The sequence below is a fragment of the Triticum urartu genome, chromosome 4A, assembly GCF_056163025.1.
Source record: "Triticum urartu cultivar PI428250 chromosome 4A, HENAU_Tu73, whole genome shotgun sequence".
In the NCBI taxonomy this organism is placed as follows: Eukaryota; Viridiplantae; Streptophyta; class Magnoliopsida; order Poales; family Poaceae; genus Triticum; species Triticum urartu.
In genome coordinates this window covers 111,711,733-111,733,563 of record NC_141876.1, presented here as the reverse complement: position 1 = coordinate 111,733,563, position 21,831 = coordinate 111,711,733, and the positions used below count along the sequence as shown (strand labels likewise).

General features: G+C 53.7%; 1 long non-coding RNA gene across 1 annotated transcript; it reads right to left on the bottom strand.

Annotated features, from left to right (window-relative positions):
* Positions 1-18,742: 18,742 nt before the first annotated feature.
* Positions 18,743-20,133, bottom strand: LOC125550905 (uncharacterized). The gene is made up of 2 exons (XR_007302019.2): positions 19,534-20,133; positions 18,743-19,399 (listed from the first exon to the last, which is right to left on the bottom strand). It is a non-coding gene; the product is annotated as an uncharacterized LOC125550905 (long non-coding RNA).
* Between the last annotated feature and the right edge of the window lie 1,698 nt (positions 20,134-21,831).

Genomic DNA, 21,831 nt, shown 5'->3' with positions numbered 1-21,831 from the left:
CCGCCAGTCGGCCTTGCTTGTCACCCCGCTGAACACTGCGCCGTCGCCTCCAGAGTTCACGGGGCCAACTGGAGAAGCCGGCGGGGAGAACCTCATCGAGCAGAGGGAAGGCGGCGACCCATCTAGTCCGGACACGAACGTTCCGCCACTGCCTCCGCCGCCGTCTGAAGGCGCGCAAGGCGGGCAGCCAGCGGACCCTCCGATGCCGCCGACCGAAGACGAGGCCGTGGCGAGGCTACTCCTCCAAGTCGGCTCGCCAACGCACCGTCGTCTGGAGAAGGCGACTTCGGCACCCCGCCCCCTGGAAGCCGGTACCGCCAGCTCGGCGGCCCCAGACGCCAAAGCGACGAGCGCCGCACCTGTTGGGTGGGTGCGAGGAGGCGGCACAGGGCCGCTGAACCGGACGCTCCTGGACGTCCAGGCAACGCTCTCCAGAGTTGCACCAAGGCGTTCCTAGCGTCGCGGGCAGCCGTCCGGGTATGTTTTTTTCCTTTGGTCTTTGTTTTCTTGCTCCTCTCTGTGGGGGGGCGCCAGCGCACCCACTGGGTGTAGTCCCCGAGTTTTGGGCTGGCTGCTAAGCAGGTGGCCCGGAACTCCAATTGATGAACTTCTGGGTACTAACTTTGTCTGAAATGCTTGTCGCAGGATTACCACAACCTCCGCGTCACTGCCTTCAACCGTAACGTTGAAGAGCTAGGCAAGCGGACCGCCGACTTGGCGGAGAGCCGGAGTAAGTCCCCCTTCTTTTTTTTCTTTTTTTTTCTCTGCGGGGGCACGCTAGCGCACCCGCGGGCTGTAGTCCCCGAGATTCGGGCCGGCTGCTGAGCAGCCGGACCGGATCTCCCCGGCGACCTACTTTATTGACGACTGTTGTCTTTCTTCCTTTCCTTCAGGAGCCAACGCTGCTCTTCAACAGCAGCTGAGCGAAGCCAACTCCGCCCTGCGCGCCAAAGGGGAGGAGTGCAGCAAGCTCGCCACAGAGCGCGATTTGTTGGCCACTCAGTTGGCAGAGCAGAAGGAGCTGCTTGTGAAGTCGCAGAGGGAGGCGGAGGAGACGGAAACCGCCCTCTTGGTTGAGTTCGCGAGCGAGCGCTCCTCCTGGTCTGACAAGGAGGCACTGCTGTCCTCTGGCTTCCACGAGATTGAAGACATCGTTGATGGTGAGCCTCTTTATTTTCTTTCTTTGAGCTGCCGACTTAGATCGTGCCGACTCCTGGTTTTTGACTTTCTTGTTCGTTTCTTCGTGTCTGTGCAGACTTCTTCCCTGGGCAGTCGCAGGCCGCCATCCAAGCCATCGAGGCTGACCGTGAAGGTCGGAGGGCGGAGGGCGCAGAGATCGCCGCCGATGCCCCCGAACTCTTGACGAGCACATCTTGAGCATCGAGGCTCGCCTCCGGCCGGCTCACCGGATGATGCGCCGGCCCCAGCGCGTCGGTGCCCAGGCGACTGCCGCCCTTTGGCCGGATATGCAGGCTCCGCGCACCCCTAGCCTGATGGCCAACTGGCTGGAGGTCGCGGCTGGTCGTCTTGAGGCCTGGAAGGGCTCTTCGGCCCGGGCTGGAGCGCGCCGGGCCTTGGAGTTCATCAAGGCATGGTACCCGGGGCTGGATCTAGACCGGTTGGCCACGCTTCGGTCGGAGGCCCAGCCGGAGCTGGCGGCTGCGGAAGATGCCCTCGTCAAACGTGCTGCGGCGATCGCCGAGTACATCGACACCAGCATCTTCGTCCCCGAGCGGTCTGAAGACGACGAGGAGGTACCGCCGAAGTGGTTTAGGATGAACCCATATTATGGCGAAGACTCGGCGGAGGTGATTGGCTCCAGCGTCGAGGAGGAGGACGAAGCGGAGGATGGAGGCGAGGCGGAGGCACCAGAAGACGGAGCAGACGGCCAGCCTCAGCCCGATTGCGCCTCCAGCAATGAGCCGCGTGCGACTGAGTCGACTGCCGCCGGAGGTGATCAAGCCGAGACTAGCCAGCCAGCTGCCCCAACGCCTGACGCTGGCGCCTCCTCCGACCCTCCGAATCCGTCTGCTGCCTACTAAGCTGCCGTTGTATCTTTTATTTTATCTGCTTCAGTAGTCTTTGAAGAACTTGTTAATTCGCACAATTCCACCCGCGGGGTGTATTTTGAACCTTTACTCGACAATTCGGCCAAAGGCCTATGTTATGTAAATATACATATCTATCTTTTCTTGCTCATTGCTCTTTTGGCTTTTTCCTTTGCCGCTTTCTCTTAGTTGCCTGCCTTGCCAATCGGACAGCCGCTCTGCGGACTGTTGCTGGATCAAGTGCTAGGCTACTTTGGGAAAGCAAGTACTTAGCCGATTTCAAGATTGTTTGAGCAAGTTGGATAGAAGAAGACAATCCGACTATCTGAGAGTCGGTTTGCGAGAAAGGCTGGAAGCCGTCTTGAGCTATGTTTTATGCTTTGAGACCTTAACCCTTTTTCATGCGAACACCCATTCTACCTTACCTCTGCCCACCGTACAGTCGCTCTGTGAGCTGCGGCTTCTGATAGAAGACGGTTTAGGTGTTTACACACTACTTGTCCGGCTGCAGGAAGCATTTCATAGTGCAAGGCGGCAACTCCCCGGGTCGACTTATCGAGCCCGGTGCCAAGCGGCATGACAAAGAGTAACATACTTGTAGGCATAATTTTTATCGTACAGACAAGAGGGCAGTCCCCGAGCTTGTCTCGGGGGGCCCGAAGTCTTGGTACTTTAATACAAAAGGTAGCGTGGTACATACTGCATCAACTGTAAAATCTTCGGAGGAGATTTGCATTCCATGGCCGCTCTGTCTCCTTGCCGAAGTCGTCCCTCTTGCGTGCTCGGGGCTTCTGAGCGTCGATCAGGTAGTAGGAATTGTTGCCCAGTAGTTTGCTGATGATGAAAGGGCCTTCCCAAGGCGCCGACAGCTTGTGCTGGCCGGCTGTTCGCTGGATCAGCCGGAGCACAAGGTCGCCTTCTTGGAAAGATCTTGGCCTGACCTTCCTGTTGTGGTATCGGCGCAGGCTCTGCTAGTAGATGCTGGACCGGCTGAGTGCCAACAGCCGGCCCTCTTCCAGCAGATCGATGTCGTCTTGTCGTGCTTCTTCTGCTTCCTCCTCGGTGTACATGGTGACTCGTGGGGAGTCAAACTCTATGTCCGTTGGGATGATGGCTTCGGCACCGTAGACGAGGAAGAAGGGTGTGAAGCCAGTTGACTTGTTTGGAGTCGTGCGTAGACTCCAGAGGACGGCTGGCAGCTCGTCGAGCCAGCAGCCAGCCGAGCGCTCCAGAGGCTCGATCAACCGAGGCTTGATGCCGGACAGGATGAGGCCGTTTGTTCGCTCCACTTGGCCGTTTGACTGCGGATGGGCGACGGACGCAAGGTCCAGTCGGATGCCCTGTGTTGCGCAGAAACGGGCCAAGGCGCCTTTGGCAAAATTTGTGTCGTTGTCGGTGATGATGCTGTGTGGTATGCTGTACCGAATTGTGATATCGGTGATGAAGGTCACGGCAGTCGGACCATTCAGTTTCTTAATTGGCTTCGCTTCCACCCACTTGGTGAACTTGTCCACTGTGACAAGTAGGTGAGTTAAACCACCTCGTGCTATCTTGAATGGTCCCACCATGTCTAGACCCCAAACTGTGAAAGGCCAGGCAATGGGGATGGTCTTGAGCGCAGAAGTCGGCTCGTGCGGCTTGGAGCTGAACTTCTGGCACCCTTTGCATTTTTGGACCAACTCCTTGGCCTCTTCCAAGGTAGTCGGCCAGAAGAAACCGTGCGAAAGGCTTTGGCGATGAGTGCTCTTGAAGCCGCATGGTGGCCGCATTCGCCTTGATGGATGTCTTTGAGAATCGCCTAGCCTTGCTCTGGCTCTACGTAGCGCTGGTAGACACCAGTGACGCTGCACCTGACCAGCTCTCTGTTGACTATGGTATAGGCTGCCGCCCGGCGTTGTACTTGCCGAGCTGAGGTCTCATCAGTTGGTAGCTCTTTGTTCACCAGGAATTTGAGGATGGGTTGGGCCCATGAGGGTGCTGCTATTTCTTCGACTACCAGAACTGCGACTTGGACGAGGGCGGCTGGGCTGGGAGGCGGCGGGCTGGAGTCAACAGCCGCTTGCTGGGTTGATGAAGTCCCTAGGGCGACTGGCGCGGTCCTTGGGCCGAGTTCTGGAATCTTCGAGTCCGCCATTGTAGTCCCCGAGCCGGGCTCGACTGTGGCGGCTTTGGAGTCATCCGCCAAAGTCCCTGTTCCGTCTGCCGGAGCACTGGAGTCGGATCCGCCGTCTTCGGGAGGAGCCGGCACAAAAATGGAGTCTGATTCTGGTGAAGGCTTGACAGACGGCTTGAGGAGGCGTTGAAGGGTGACGCCAGATGGTATTGCTTGGCGGGTAGAGCCGATTCGTGCCAAGGCGTCTGCTTGGTCGTTGTCGTTTCTTGGCACATGGAGGAACTCGCACCCTTCGAAATACCCGCTGAGTTGCTGTACGAGAAAACGGTAGCTCGCCATGTTTGCGTCTTCCGCGTCCCAGTCGCCAGATGACTGCTGGACCACTAAGTCCGAGTCGCCATAACACAAGATCCGGCGGATGCCAAGTTCTTTGGCAAGCCGGAGCCCGTGAATGAGCGCCTCATAATCGGCAACATTGTTGGAGGCGGCAAAATGGATTTGCAGTGCATACTTGAGCTTGCCGCCTTTGGGAGAGGTGAGGACGACGCCGGCTCCCAAGCCGGTGCGCATTTTGGAGCTGTCGAAGTGCATCCGCCAATGCGTGGAGTCAGGCGCTGGAGGCAGGTACTGGGTCTCGGCCCAGTCGACGAGGAAGTCGGCCAGTGCTTGTGATTTGATAGCGGTGCGGGGCTGGTAGTAGATGGTGTAAGGAGCCAGCTCTATGGCCCACTTGGCCACTCGACCAGAAGCATCTCGGCTACCGATGATCTTGGCAGCAAAGTGTACGCCATAGCACATCTTCTGGTAGTGGGGGTAGTTCTGCTTGGAGGTTGACAGTACCTCGCTCAGGTAATATACTGGTCTCTGGACAGGCAGCGCCTTGCCTTCCTCCTTGCGCTCCACTACCATGACTGTGCTGACTACCCGGCTGGTAGCAGCGACGTACAGGAGAATAGGTTCCTTAGGAGTCGGAGCCGCCAGGACGGGTGGAGTAGTCAGCATCTTCTTCAACTGGTGAAAAGCTTCGTCCGCCTTATGGTTCCACTCGAAATAAGTGGTCTTCTTCATGAGTTGGTATATGGGGAGAGCTTTCTCGCCCAGCCGACTGATGAATCGGCTGATGGATGCTAAGCAGCCGGTGAACTTCTGCACATCCAGCAGTCGGCTGGGTACCTCCATTCTCTCGATGGCCTTGATTTTTACTGTATTGCATTCTATGCCGCGTTCAGAGACCAGGAAACCTAGCAGCTGGCCGGCTGGTACTCCGAAGACACACTTCTCGAGGTTGAGCTTGATCTGGAACCGGCGCAGGTTCTCAAAGGTCTCCTTGAGGTCTTCCAGTAGTGTTCCACGCTTTTCCGTCTTCACCACCATGTCGTCCATGTAAACGTGGGCGTTCCGGCCGAGCTGCTTGAGGAGACACTTCTGCATGCAACGCTGAAAGGTGGCGCCGGCATTCCTCAAGCCGAACGTCATGGTGAGGTAGCAGAATGCTCTAAACGGCGTGATGAAGGCGGTCTTCAATCTGTCAGCCGGGTTCAGCTTGATCTGGTGATCTCCTGAGTATGCATCCAAGAAACTCAACAACTCGCATCCGGCTATGGAGTCTATCACCTGGTCAACTCTTGGTAGAGCAAATGGGTCCTTGGGGCAGGCCTTATTGAGGCTCGTGTAGTCAATACACATTTGCCATTGCTTGTTCTTCTTTAGCACCAGGACCGGATTTGCCAGCCACCCCGGGAAGAAAACTTCCATAATGAAGCCGGCTGCTAGGAGTCGGGCTATCTCTTCTCCGACAACTCTTCTCTTTTCTTCTGATAAGCGGCGCAGGGGCTGCCTGACCGACTTTGCATCAGATCGGACATGTAACTTGTGCTTGGCGAAATCCGTCGGTACACCTGGCATGTCTTTGGGAGACCATGCGAAGATGTCCCGATTCTCACGGAGGAAATCGACGAGCTCGCCTTCCTATTTGCTGTCGAGGTTTGCACCTACGACGGCGTACCTCTCTGGGTGCTCCGGATTCAAGGGTATCTTCTTTGTCTCTTTGGACGGCTTGAATGAACCTTCGGCTTCCGACTCCTTTGGGTCGGGCGATATCTCCAGCTGCTTGCCGGCCATCGCCACAACTCGTTCAAGGAGTCGCTTCTCGGCTGCGATCACCAGGGACTCGGCCAGCCGACTGCTCTCGGCCGCGCAAGCGGACACTTCCGGTAGTCGCCGGCCATAGTTAGAATTCTCCTGGAACTGGGCATCTTCATCTTGAGATAGGCGTAGTGGGGGACCGCCATGAACTTGGCCAAGGCGGGTCGGCCAAGTAGCGCATGGTATGGGCTCTCAAGGTCCACCACCTCAAACCAAACAGACTCTCTTCGGAAGTGATCTTTGTCCCCAAAAAGGACGTCAATCAGGATCTTGCCGATTGGTGAGCAGGAAAGCCCAGGAACAATGCCGTGGAACACAGTCCGGCTGTTCTGAAGCTGTCTTTGCTTGATCCCTAACTTCTCCATGGTGTCCTTGTACAGGATATTGATGCTGCTGCCCCCGTCTATCAGAACTCGCGAGAAACGCACAGCCCGTTTGTCCGTGGTAAAGGTGGCGTCCAGGACCAAGGCGTAGGATCCCGGACTCGGCATCACTTCTGGGTGGTCAGCCCTGCTCCAGCTGATGGGCTTCTCAGACTAGTGCATGAACTCTGGCGTCTCTAAGGCTACTGCGTTCACCTCTTGTCGCTGCAGCCGCCTGCTGTGTCGATCATCAGCCACACTGGTGAACACCACATAGGCTCCATGCTCTTCAGGGTATTCGTCTTGTACTACGCCGACTGGCCTGACTGCCGGCTGCTGGGGCGGAGGCGGAGGCGGCTGCCCTGCAGGTGGGGGTGGCAGGAGGCCGTCTCCCTTGGTGATCCTGGAGAGCCAGTGGCACTTCCGGGTGGTGTGATTCGACGGCTTCGCGCCGCTGTGGAACTTGCAAGGTCCATCCATGGTCTGCTCATAGGAGAAGGCCGGCAACCAGTTCGGCTTGCCGCCTTTCTGTCGCTTGGGCGGAGGCTGCTCTTCTGGCTGCTGGGCTTCAACGGTCGCGACCTGCCGGCTGCCGGAAGCCGGCTGTGGGGCCTTGCGCTTGTTGTCGCCCTGCTGTTGTCGCCGGTCGGCGTCTGCCGCTGGAGTTCTTGGAGCCTGAGGAGCTACTTTGCCAGTCGTACTGATTTGAATTTCCGCCTTCATGGAGGAGTCGGCCGTGGAGTACTTGTCCGCTATGATCAGCAGCTCGTCGAGGGTTTCTGGCTCGTCGCAGAGGAGCTTGTGTTTGAGGAGGGTGCCTTCTCGGCACCCAGCTGTGAAGTACTCGATGGCCTGCACCTCGTGCACGCCCTCGCAGGAGTTCCGGAGCTCAGCCCAACGCGTGAGGTAGTCGCGAGTCGACTCGTCAGGACCTTGCACGCACAAGGAGAGCTGACGAGGCTTGGGAGGATGCCTGTACGTGCTGGTGAAGTTGCGGACGAACGCTTCAGTGAAGTCGACCCAACTGTTGATGCTGCGGGGCTTTAGGCTGTTCAGCCATGTCCGGGCCGTGCCCTGGAGCATTAGCGGAACGTATTTTACGGCGACACGCTTGTTGCCGTTTGCTATGCTGACAGCCGTGGAGTAGTCGACTAGCCAGTCTTCCGGCTTCACGAAGCCGGTATACTTGGGCGTGTCTCTTGGGAGCGTGAACCCTCTGAGAAAGGGCTCGTCCCGAATGCGGGGCCCGAAACAAGGCGGACCCAGCTCGTCTTGTTCTTCCAACGCCAGGGACCGGTGAAGTCGGTCGATCCGGTGGCGGGCGTCATTCTCTCCAACTCCCTCTCGGCGGCCAAGGCGGTCACCGAGAGTCGGATGATCAACAGGCGGCGGGGAGACTCGCCTCTCCTTGCGGGGAGGGGGAGGCGGATAGTCCTCCCGTCATTCCACTGCTCTCGGGCGGCCATCTCGGTCGCGCTCTATGGTAATGCGAGTCCGACATTGGCTGACAGCCGGCTCCTTGTCCTTTCTTCCTCGGGCGCCGCCAGTCGGCATCCGAGACGTCGCGCCTTGATCTCGGTGCGGGTCATCATTTGGCCGCTGCGGCACCTCCGTGTGGCAGCCGGCCTCGTTCTGCGCGGCGGCTGCGTCGAGGAGCTGCTAGACTCGCTCCATCATGAGGCGGCGTTCTTCGCCCTCGAAATTGTCCACCTCATCCGCCGCTGCCTGGGCGGCTCGGATGTTCTCCGCCGGTGTAGCGTACACGGGGCGGCTAGCCCCAAACAGGCTGGCGATGGCTACGCCGCGCTGCTGGACCGCGCCAAGGCAGCTGGGCCCTGCCGGGGCCGGTGAGCCGCCAACGGCGTGATCCATCTCCCGCTGGTAAGCTTCTGACAAGCGTCTCATGCTGGCCAGCTTCTTCGCGCCTTCAACGAGCTGAAGGCGGCGCGCTTCTAACGTCTCCGCGTCAGCATCTTCCGGAATGGGCGCAGTCAGGTCTTGCAGCGCTGCGCCGAGTGAGTCGGGCGCTCCTCCGCCAGGGAACTCGTCATGACTGATGACTAGCACCTCAGTGACGGTGCTTCCGTCGCTCTCTGCGTGGGGGAGAGGTTCGTCGTAGACCACCACGTTGGTGGGAAACGCGTCGATCGACGCAGTGTCGGAGTCGACCAGCATCGGGTCGGTGGAGCCTACGGACTCCAAGTCTACGGCAGGCTCGCCGGAAACATGGAGTTGATCGAGGAGGCCCGCGAGGAGGTTTTCGGGGCCGCCCGCACCTGCGTCGGACGCAGGTTCGTCGGAGAGGCGGACCTCGTCGACAAGTTCGGCCAAGGATCTGGCTGCGCATGCGATCTCAACGCCGCGCAGCGCGTCGATGCAGACTTCGCCTGGCGTGCCTGGCTGGCTGCGCTCGCTAGGGAGAAAAGGGTTCCCGTCCAAAACAGATCTCCGGATGGCGGTGCACCATGCCCCACGGTGGGCACCAAATGTCGGGGGTTTGGTGCGACATATGCCAACGGATGGCTTATCATGGTGGGGCGAGTAGAACGTCGCCGGTGCCTGGAAACGGGATGAGGCGAAGACATGCACGCCGGCGAATCTTACCCAGCTTCGGGGCTCTTCGGGGAGATAATACCCCTACTGCTGCTCTGCGGGGTCTCCGCATGATCACTATGGCCAAGTGTTTACACGGTTGCTCCTTGAGCTGTTTCTGGTGGTAGAAGAGGGCAAGGCTAGCTCTGTCCTTCTATCTGGTATGGTCTAGAACTACTGGCATCCCCTTGCATGGGTGCCCTGGGGGGGGTTTATATAGGCCTACCCCCAGGGGTACAATGGTAATTTGACTGGGCGCGGGCTCAGCCGTCAGTGCCTCCGACCTTCGACTTCTCCGCCGACTGCTGGGGCCCGCCGACTGGTGGGCCCCGCCGACTGGTCTGGTACGGAGCCGACAGGCCGCGTCCGCCGCGGGCGGGTCTTGCCGGCCGCTGATTACTATAGCCGTGCTTCTGATGACGCATGCTTGGTCATGGGGTCGTGGCAACAGCCCCGCCGCCTGGCGGGCGATTACTGTGGCCACTCCCCATCTCATCTTGATTAATGGCGCGTGGGCCCCGGGGGAGGGCTCGGCCGACTCCCCCGGGCCGTCTCCCGATGGGTCCGACTGGCGGTTCTCCCATCGTCTCCCGAGGTCTCGCTGACCGGTGGGCCCCGCTGCCTCCAGGCCGTACAGACAAGCCGTCGTGGGCGCAGGACTTGGTACTGTGGTGCTGATGTCAGGGCCGGCCGGGCAACAGTGCCACGCCGCACGGAGATCTTCCCGGGTACGGCGTGCTGTGGCCATGCCTGCCCTTGGTAAGGGGCGGGAGTGGGCTTCACTGTAGCCATGCCTCTGCCCCGTCCCCTTTGATGAGGTCATGGGTTTGCTGGAGTCGCCGGCCGACTCCCTAAAGCCGGCTTCTCTGGAAGTCGTCCCTGGAACTTGGCCGTGAGCGGGCAGTCGGCCGCCCTACCGTCAACTCCTCAGGAGACGGCTCTTCGCCCTGGGGTCTTGAGGGGCGCAGCTTGCCCCGATGTCTTGAAAGGTTATGGGACTCGGGTTGGCCTACCCGTGGCCCATTACTCCGACAAACCCAGACATGATGCTTGTTGCTTTGTTACAACAAATTCAGCATCACCCCCTTTATAAGCCAGTAATTGATGCCACTCTCAGAATTAACTACCGAATCTTATTTCAAAACTGCAACACTTCTTAGGGATTGGCGGGATTACCATTTTTGTGGCGCATGTTTCATCCTCCTTTATTAGCCAGTAATTGATTCCTTTTTTGCCTCTATTTAAACAGGGATATCTATTCAACTTGTTTCTATTGCGACATTTTGCTTCGCTACGCGAAACACTTTGCTTGATTTCAGTGCAACTGCACAAAACGAGATTGGATTTCCTATTCGTGTTGGCAGATTCGTATTTTATCTTGTCCGTCTCATGAAAGGTCAGTACAGGCCTTCATCCACATGATTGCGCAGTGTGCTTTGAGATGTTGTGCTACTTGTATTGGTACTATTTTAAATAAATGTTGAATTGAAGCTATTGTATTGCTGTCTTTTCCCATTAAGTAGTGAACAAAAATGGAACCAACCCAGACATGATGCTTGTTGCTTTGTTACAACAAACTCTGGATCACCCCCTTTATAAGTTGTTGCGCCCGCTCTCCCCTGGAATTGTTTATGCTTTTCGTTAATCAAATGACGCTGGTAAAATTAAGCAATGCCACTCTCAGAATTAATTAACTACTGAATCTTAGTTCAAAACTGCAACACTTGTTAGGAATGGTACTATCCTGCTTTGTAGTTCTTTCTACATGTTTAACCAAGGTATTGTTGAGATAATGTCTCTGTTAAAATGAATCAGTTGCATTGTTTTAGGAATGGTACTTTTCTGCTTTGTCATTCTTTATACATGTTGAAGCAAGGCATTGTTAAGATAATGTCTCAGTCAATATGAATGAATCACACTGATGGAGAATTGCTACTCTCCTGCTTTGTTTCCCATTAAGATAAAGTAGATCAGTAGATGCTTTTCTTCTGGGAGTACAAGTCATCAACCGTTATTTCTCAGTAATTGTTTCCCTTATACCTATTGTTGCTTACGGGGATATCAAAATTAAAGCTCGGTTTTATTCCGACTTCGATTTTAGTTGAACTACACAAAAGGAGCCAATGTGTAAGGCAAACTGCTGCATTACTGGGTCCAGTTGGTCGTTCCACTTTGCAGAAAGAAGCAGTCACTGTTTGCGCTACATTACAGAAGGAATGACCGAGAAGCTTTACAGAGTATTATTAGACACCGATGACATAACTAGTCTGCAGAGACCATTGGCAATTTAACAACACATGGAGTGCCCTGGGCAAAAAGTGCCCAAACAAGTACAAGAAGCTACGACGGGACTCCAGGATCATAGGCATTACATATTTTGAATGGGAAAAGCTTGTCAAAGTTTAATCATTGATGTTAGCAAGAAGACGTTAGTTTAACATATTGGAATTGGAAAACCTTGTCAAAATTTGCTCATTGATGTTAGCCAGAAGACATGCATTTGATATTTTTGAGTGGGACGCCCTTGCTGTGAGCAGCGTCGAGTGTTTTTTCCTATTCATGTGTTCAGTTTAGAAGTAAATAGTTACTCTGCTGAGATATTCCTGTGTTAAGAGTTTGTTCTGAATATTGTCTATGTAGTGCCAGGCCTTGTGTTTGATTGCATAGTTGAGCTTGGAATGTTGTGGCATGCGGCATCACGAGCTGTTCAGCGTGCCTCCTGAGAATAATGCTTTGTATTGTTTTGCATGTCGATCTAATGCCAGTGATTTGCTTGTTAAGAAGGTCATCCTCTTCTGTTGTTTCCGTGCTTAAGAAGTTCATCATCTGATGTTTCATTCATAGCCTATACAACAAGTCGGGTAGGTTAGATGTGAAACCATATGATCTTCCGACCAACTCATGATATTAGGTCGTGATTGGATCATCGTTTTCCAACCAAAACCACTTGTAAAACTGACGCTTATAAATTAAAGCAGATGGTCTCGGGCGAAGGCGCTTGGTTGGTCGATTTCGACTAGTAAAATATCAAAAGTACTTCACACACGATAAAAACGTTGAACGACACTCGGACGATTGCTAATCCAGTTGTTAGCTGTTGTTTCAGCCTTGCCCATGGATAGCATGATACGCACGTCATGCATGTATCGTCTGGTAATGTCGTCCATATAGCAGTGCTCGTAAAATATACACTAGTCTCTCAAATTACACGCGTAACCCGCCGGTTTTACTTATAGACCTCGGTTCCTCGGTTTCATTACGCCTGTATTTTACGCGTTGTTTCCAATGACGAGTAAATTACACTTGTATGTTAATACGGGTTTGAAATAAACCAGAGCTCCCAAGCGCGGCCTTACCGTTTCATGCCGTCTCAGTTTCTCGAAGGTGCTCATAGGTGTCCGATGATCCTGCCTTCCTGAATGAGCAGCGGGCGTTGTATCAGACCATCCGTAGGGCCCGCGAGGCCCTCTCCGTTGTCCTCCGAGTTGTTGCGCTCGCCGTGGCGCCGAGAATTGTTAACATCGTCAACGAACATGAGGATTCAGGAGATGACTTTATTTTTACTGGATGACACTAGGGACCCATTAGGGCCATAGCCATACGTACGCAGGTGCCTCCTTATTATGTACAACTATATTTTTTTGCTTTCTCCTGGTTTCCTGACATCACGGTCCCACACCATTGTCAACCTATGTAGTCAATATAAACGAGAGAATTTCACAAGGTGCGGCCGACAGCTGGGACCAAGCAGCTCAAGCAGTATTTGTGTTTTTGAGGCGTGAGCACTGCAGAGTTTTTCTTGGCGATTATTTCGTTGTTGTTCAGAGGAGAGCATGGTATTAACTAGGCGGGCTGTGGCCCGTCTAGCCCAGGCCAAATATCCAACCCAGATACTAATTTTTTCAGGATGAAAATGGCTAGCCCAGCTATACGTCTTTTTGAGGAATACCCAGGCATGGTCAACTTGTTATTCTCCGCCCCGCTGGGCTGCAAATCTTTCCTAGGAGGGATGCATTAGGCTTAACAGGAAAATGGGATTTAAAAATAATAAATAGGATGTAATTATAAAAACTGGACAGTAACTATAAAAAAAGCACCAAACACAAAATTAGTTTATAAAATATTATTTATGGATTTTGAAAATCTTAAATTTTCATTGTTGCGCGCGCAATGTTTCGTTGGATTTTTACGTAATACAAATTTATATTTAATCTGACTAGAAATTTCGGGATAAGAATATTTCAGATCCCATCAAAATGTGGGAAATTTTTATTGAATTCTATCTTCAACGGTTGGTTGAAATTATTAATCGTTGTCCAAGCTAGAAGATGGGTTGTACTTTTAACAAACTGTAAATGGGCTGTTGTAAATTCCATTAGAATTCAAAAATTGGCTGTACATTCTTACAAAACGCAAATGGACTATAAGTTCTCTGCCACACACTTGTGGGCGTTCTAAGTGACACGTCCCCTAAGAAAAATAAGTTGACGCATATGCAAGGCTTTGTCAACTTATTATAGTCAACACACGGTTCTAGCAGCAATGGCCGTTGGATGTCTATCCAACGGATGTCGTGCTTCTTCTTCAATCTCGGATATTCTTAGCTTCGGCCGCCTAAAAATGATTCCTCCCCCTAACTTCTGGGGCGCACCATTTCGGAGGCTGACCTGTGGGCCTACTAACTTGGAGCGTACCAAGGGCTTTGTCAACTTAGTTAATATAAATGATTCTAGCTTCAGTGATCGTACGATGTCCATCCAACGGCCGTAGTGCTTCTTCAACCTCTGGTCCTCTTGGTCCAGCCGCCCAAAGCAGCGCCGGTCGTGCCACCTGCTCCTGCCTCCCATGGCCGGCTATGCTGCCGCGGATGCCTCACCGCCCCATACTACTCCCACCGCTGGCCAGGCCATCCCTCCACTCACCCACACCCCCTGTTATTCTGCAGCGACGGCAGCCTCACACCGCAGCCGAACCAGTGAACCCTCGTACTCCTCTCCGCGCGGGCTTCCACTGCTGCATCTTCCTCGGCTCCGCGTCGTCCATTTCCTAGGCCTCGCCGTCGTCCACCGCCCTGGTGCTCTCGGCGCGGCGTGGTCAACATGGTCAATGACCGACTTCCATCGGAAGAGTACTGTACGTGGAGAGGCTGACAGCTGGGTCCACGGCGACGCAAGGAAGTGCCTCCTTATTACGCGCAAAATAATTATTCCTACACCTGACAGCGGGGACCCATCGGACAGGCCACCTTATTTCACGAAAAAACGTTTCCCCCCTGACTGCTGGGACCCACCAGACGGGCCACCGTATTTCGCAAAAAAAAAAGTTCCCCCCGCTGTCAGCTCGGACCCACCGGAAGTGCCTCCTTATTACGCACAAAAAAATGAATACTCCCTCTGCTAGCTGGGACTCACCTTGGTGGGAGGCTGAGTTGCGGGCCTACTAAGTTGACGGGGACGGAGGGCTTTGTCAACTTAGTCAATATGAATGATTCTAGCTCTAGTGACCGTACGATGTCCATCCAACGGCCATAGTGCTTCTTCAACCTCTGGTCTTCTTGCTCCAGCCGCCCAAAGCAGCGCCGGTCGTGCCGCCTGCTCCTGCCTCCCGTGGCCGGCTGTGCTGCCGCGGAGGCCTCACCGCCCCTACTATTCCCACCGCTGGCCAGGCCCTGCGGTGACGGCAGTCTCACACCACAGTCGAACGAGTGAACCCTCATACTCCTCTCCGCGTGGGCATCCACTGTCGCGTCTTCACCGGCTCCACGTCGTCCCCTTCCTAGGCCTCGTCGTCGTCCACCGCCCTGGTGCTCTCGGCGCGGCGTGGTCAACGTGGTCAAGGAACGACTTCCATCGGACGTGGACTGTACGTGGAGAGGCTGACAGCTGGGTCCACGGTGGCAGCAAGGAAGTGCCTCCTTATTACGCGGAAAATAATGATTTCTCCACCTGACAGCAGGGACCCACCGGAAGGGCCACCGTATTTCGCGAAAAAAGCATTTCCCCCCTGACTGCTGGGACCCACCAGCTACACCTTCGCACACAAGGAAGTGCGTCCGGGCAAAAAAAACCATTCGCCCCCTGACTGCTGGGACCCACTAGCTACATCTTCGCACGCAAGGAAGTACGTCCAGGCAAAAAAACCAAAACGATTCGCCCCCCTGACTGCTGGGACCCACCAGCTACATCTTCGCAGGCAAGGAAGTGCCTGACAGTCGGGACCCACCTGGTCGAAGCGTACGTAGCGTTGTCATTCTGGTCGCGAACGTGTACGTACATATATACTGGTCGATGTAGAGGCGCGCACGTGTCGTAGTAGAGGCGTGTACGTGTCGTAGTAGAGGCGCGCACGTAGCATGTACACGTACGTACAGCGGCCAAGGTGCAAGAAAGAAAATACGGTCACATACGTACATACGGGCAGGGTCTCGAACGCCTACTCGCGCATACGTACGGCGAGGGCTCGTGTACATGGCTGGGTCGGAACGGAGAAACAGCGTCGTCGTCGTGTTCATGGGGAGGCAACAGAATGCGTCGTGTTCATGGGGAGGCAACGGAATGCGTCGTGTTCATGGGGAGGGGTGTGGCGTACCGCAAAACGGAGGAAACGGGCCTCCTATGGTCGAAACGGGGGTCCTGTTGATCGGGAGGAGTGTGGCATACCGCAAAACGGAGGAAACGGACCTCCTACGGTCGAAATGGGGGTCATGTTGATCGGGAGGGGTGTGGCGTACCGCAAAACGGAGGAAACGGACATCCTACGGTCGAAACGGGGGTCCTCTTGATCGGGAGGGGTGTGGCGTACGGCAAAACGGACAAAACGGACCTCCTACGGTCGAAACGGGGGTCCTGTTGATCAGGAGGGGTGTGGCGTACAGCAAAACGGATGAAACGGACCTCCTACGGTCGAAACGGGGGTCCTGTTCATCGGGAGGGGGTGTGGCGTACCGCAAAACGGGACTCCACGGAATACTTTCATCTCCACCGTCGACCTCCTCTAGCCTCCACGGGCTCCTGTTCATCCAGCCTCCACCGCGTGCTACTCCACCGACTACTGTTCAACCACCCCTCCACCGTCTACTGTTCATCCAGCCCTCCACACCACGAGGTCCTGTTCAACCACCCCTCCACGGGCACCCCTCCACCGTCTACTGTTCATCCAGCCCTCCACACCACGGGGTCCTGTTCATCCAGAGGCAACGCCACCGCTCACTGTTCATCCAACCCCCCCCCCGCAACGCTCACTGTTCATCCAATCGATCGGCTTTAGTTAGCAACAGTAGCGAAGGAATCGCTCGATCGGGTTCAGTTAACAGCCATCGATCGATCGCTCGGGTTCAGTAACGCGTAGCCTGCAGTGCAATCGCTCGGGTTCAGTTAGAGCCCAACGCCTCGCTCAAGTTTAGTTAGAGCCAACGCCTCGCACACATGCGCGTACGTGTACGAGAGAAACGCACATCGCTCGGCCCCCGACCTCCCACCGTAACCGGGAACTCCCCGAAATTTTCCTCGCCCTCGCTTCTACCACGGTTTTTTTCCGTCATGGACGGCCCAAAGAATGTCATGCAGCCGCGTCTCCGGCCCACCCAGGACGAAAAGCCCATTTTCTGTCATGATTTTTTGTCATAGAAGTAGGAGCACACCACATCTATGATGATACCAGGTTTTGTCACAATTATCGTCATAGAAGTGTCATATGTATGACAGAAAAAATTTCGCTCGGCCCAAAATGTCACGGATGTGTCTTTTTTTTGTAGTGTATGGACCGGAAGGTTTGAGGTAAACTACTCACACTTCATCGGAGGGGCTATGGTGTTGATATAGAAGCCCTCTGTGATCGATGCCCCCTCCGACGGAGCTCCGAAAAAGGCCCCAAGATGGGATCTCGTGGATATAGAAAGTTACGGCGGTGGAATTAGGGTTTTGGCTCTGTATCTGGTAGTTTGGGGGTACGTAGGTATATATAGGAGGAAGGAGTACGTCGGTGGAGCAACAGGGGGGCCACAAGGGTGGAGGGCGCCCCCTACCTCGTGGCCTCCTGGTTGGTGTCTTGACCTAGGGTCCAAGTCCTCTGGATCACGTTTGTTCTGAAAATCACGTTCCCGAAGGTTTCATTCCGTTTGGACTCCGTTTGATTTTCTTTTTCTGCAAAACTCTGAAATAGGCAAAAAACATCAATTCTGGGCTGGGTCTCCAGTTAATAGGTTAGTCCCAAAAATAATATAAAAGTGTATAATAAAACCCAATAATGCCCAAAACAGAATATAATATAGCATGGAACAATCAAAAATTATAGATACGTTGGAGACGTATCAACCGGCTCTCGCCGCATCATGACAGTCAGTTTTCGGCTTTCTCTACTGAGGTGCTCCTTTGAATAAACCAAGGCACAATCGCAGTAGTTCTCCCTTTACTACGTTAGCCGATTTAGCGGAATATAAGGTAGCAAGCACAAGAGTCGGGCAACCCAACTATTGACCAAAGACATGATTCGGAGCCAATGCATATAATGCTAAATTCGGGTGCTGTCGGGGATATACCCCGCAGTGTAACCCGGCTGGATGTATGACCCGGATGGATCTTGGCGACTCACTGGTGACCCTCCCGGAGCTTGGCGACTCACGGGCAACCCGCCCAATCATGATGGCTCATTAGTGACCCGACGGTTGTTTTAGATGGATGACAAGGCCCAAGGCCCAGAAGACCAACTCATGTTATGGTGGACCGGCTTAAGAGGAAAGGCATAAGGAATATTCTCCTACAAAGGAAGCAAGACTAGGACTCCACTTGTAATATAGTAATCCTAATCCTACTAGGACTAGTCATGTAACCCGCCCCTTCAACATATATAAGGAGGGGCAGGGCTCCCCAAAGTGGGACAAGGGACAAGAAACAATCTCTATGGCTAGACACAAAGGGGGAGCCAGCTTATGCGGCGAATCTCTCATGAGCATAATGAGATCTAGCCACAAACAGCATGTAGGGCTATTCCGGGCGATGTTTCCCGGAGCCCGAAGCTGTCTAAATCCTTGTCTTGTGTTGCGTCTCTCGATTCCGCTCAACTCCTCTCAAGCTACTACAAAGATGCATTGGCCTCACGACTAAGTCCTCACACTAGGACATCTACCGTGACACTTCCATGATAGTTGGCGTCCACCGTGGGGCCCGCGCACGGTGGTGTTGAGTTCTTGAAGGGATCTCTTTCGACGATCGAGAGGTTGTCAATTTTCTAGATGAAGAAGAATCATTGCGGAAGGATTTACGTTGTTTCGAAGACGCACGGTTGCCAACGTGAATCGCCGAGATCCGCAGGAGTGTTTCCACCACACACAAAGTATATTACAGGAATCCATCAAAATCGTCGGGTCACCAATGGTATAAACCCACACGCGTAATCATCAGTACACACTGTTGCTGCTACTTCCATGAGCATGGAGCGAAGATCGAAGGAAAAACACTACTTCAAGTAATAAGTACGCGTGATCAGATCTCATGGTGATATAATCTCACTAGTACTGATCCTAGTATGGTTCTAGTTTTTTATTCCATCCATGGACGGAAACCAGCGTCCGGTTGCAATTTGCTTGATCCGATCTGCTCAAAAAAAGAAAAAGAAAAGAAAAGAAGGGAGTTGTCAGATCAACCACGACCCGGAAGAGGATAGGGTCGTGGGCACGGACTTCGTCGCTGCTCGGGGCCGGCTCTCGCCTTGCGCCTCTGCCTCCAGCCGGTCGTTGCTCCGGGCTGGCTCCGGCAACGCTGTGCCTCGAGCGGCTGCCTCCACCTCTCCGCCTGTGTCCGCCGGTGTGGCTCTTAGAGCCGGCGCCTCGCCTGGCCAGTGCCCCCTCACGCTGAGCCGCCCGATCCCGAGTCGCCGCCGAGCTCACCTTCGCCTGCTGCGGCGAGCCGCCCCGGCCGAGGGCAGCCTGTGAAGCGCCGCCCGGGCCCCCCCTCGAGCGCTTCTTCTGCCTCCGTTGTTCAGCGTCGCGGCGTTTTGCCTCGCCCTCACAGCAGGAGAGCCGCCGTACTGCCGGGCTGCTAAGTCACCGTCGCCGTCGCGCTTGTGTCCCGAAGCCGCCTGATGCCTCTGCTTGCGAGCAGCCCCTGCGCACCTTCCGTTGGGTTGCCGCCGTGTCACCTCTCCTTTGAGCAATAGTTCAAGACCGAGTCAATTTACACGCAGGAGCCGAGGCATTTTGAGTTTATGGCTACTGCTGCCACTTCCCAGCCACAGGGCATCATCTACCAAACAAAATTGCTGTTGCTACATCCCCTACCTGGCATCACACCCCTGTGCTAAGTCGCCGGCGCTTCTCCGCCTCCACGGCCGAGCACCGAGCCGCCGGCCACTGCCCAACGCGTGCGTCGCCATGGCTCAGCACGACTTGCTCTGCTTCGAGCAAGCTTCTCTATGGTTCTGTACTATGGCTGAGAAGAGGATGCGGCCGGCCTGCTCAACTGACTGCAAAAGACATGATACGTCGATCATTATCGGGATTGAACAGTAAAAGAAAGAAGCAAATAGCTTGTTCGTCAGGAAGGAACAAAGCTCAAACAGTTTAGCACCCGTGGTCATCTACTAGTAGTAGTATGTGCACGCCTCTCAAGATCAAGTTGATTTTCTCAAACTCATCAGAGATCACGTGGTGGAGAAATCAATACTACTATGGACGCGCAAAGATCATCTGTCATCCGATTAAATCAGGTGCTATCCGTCCGATAATTTGCACATATTTATTCTTTCCAAGAACAATATTCTGGTTTATGTGCAGGATAATGATTCATTATAAAGGTGGCGTCATACTGTGCCGATGGAGTGTGTGTTAGCATCATCATGCACTGACGTCCGCCCCTGTTTATTGTTGCAGCTCGATCTACATCAACTCGTTGGGACTATGCCTAAAATTGACTCGCCGTCCGCGCGGCTTACCGCGAATCAGCAATTAACCCGTCCGTCTGCACCGGCTTACCATGCAAAGGCCGTTTCCCCCGTCTGTGCCGGTTTACAACACCACAGACAAATCACCCGTCCGCCCCCGCGGCTGGTTCACCAGACTGCACTGGCTTACAACGCCGTGGCCGACTTATCTATCTCACCTCTGATGCTGCAGTCGTTTTACTGTCCGCCCTGCGGTCTGGCCTATTCAACGTGCCGAGTTGACTAACGGACACCGCTGAGGATCATAAAGACATCAGGTGATATCTGTCCAGACTATTTTAAATAGCACGTATCAACTTTTTTCTTTTGAGAACAATTACTCCGGGTTATGATATTATTTATGCAGGACATTTGGTCACTACAAGAGCGGTAGCGACTCGCCCGCGTCCATATTTCCTCTAATGCTGCGGTTGTTTTTTGTGTCTGCCTCCGTGGTTTGGTGTATATCAACATAATGCGGCTAACTTGCCCGTTCGCACGGTTCACCGTGTCGCTTCATCGTGGTGGTCAACTGATCATCAACTCTACGGCGGATAAATTCTGGCCTGATATATCAGGTGAGATCCATCCAGTATATTTTTTATTGCTTTCTTTAAAAGAGCAATTACTCTGGCTTGCAAGTTCTCTAGTGCAGGACAAGTTATATCACTGAGATGTTAAATGACTCATACCGTTTTATATCACGGTCAAATATGAAGAATCTCAAGACAACTCCTCGAGTTGTCTTAAGACTCGGGGGCTACAATGACATGACTCGGCGAAATTGGCCGGTGTCAGTGAATTCAAGAACTCCGGGTCATTGGAGGGAAGATAACCCAGTTCCGGAGGCTACCGTTATATTGGTGAAAAATTTAAAAGCCGTCCGAAAATTTCCGGCTTAAAAAAGTGATTGACAATCATAGAGGTCCGGCTCAATAAAAGAACTCCGTGTTATCACAAAGGATTCCGGTTCAAAATCCGGTTCAAGGTAAATCTGTCTCTCACAAAGCATTGAAGCTCAATATCCGGTTTAAAATCTGGCCCACAAAGCTCGGAAGCTTTTAATATTCGGCTCAACGCCTGGTTCAAGAGGAATTCATTACTCACAAGTTCAAATTCTCAGAAAAATTAAAGGGACCAAAGAGAGTCTGTTGCAAAACACAGCTCAAACATAGGTACCCCGTTTCAATGATCATTTGGGGGCTTCCTGTTCAAACATAGGTCGTATTCGAACCAAAGAGAACATAGCTGTCGGTACCCTCTTGATCGGCACAATGCCAAACTCACTAGGGGCTTCTTGATCGTATTCGAATCATAGCTTAACCCCTTTTGGGTCCGACTTGGATCGTATTCGAATCAGGGTCGTTAAAAACCACTCAAGGTCATTTGGGGGCTTCTTCAAACATAGGTCGTATTCGAACCAAAGAGAACATAGCTGTCGGTACCCTCTTGATCGGCGCAACACCAAAGCCACTCGGGGCTACATGATCGTATTCGAATCCTAGCTTAACCCCTTTGGTCCGGTTTACTGATCGTATTCGAATCAGAAGCCTCAAATTATTCTTTCTATTTTGCTTAAGTTTTTGAAAACAGTCTTTTGGGTTTGTCTTGAGACTTTTTGTTCATATCTGAAGCATATATGTGGTTTCGATTAACC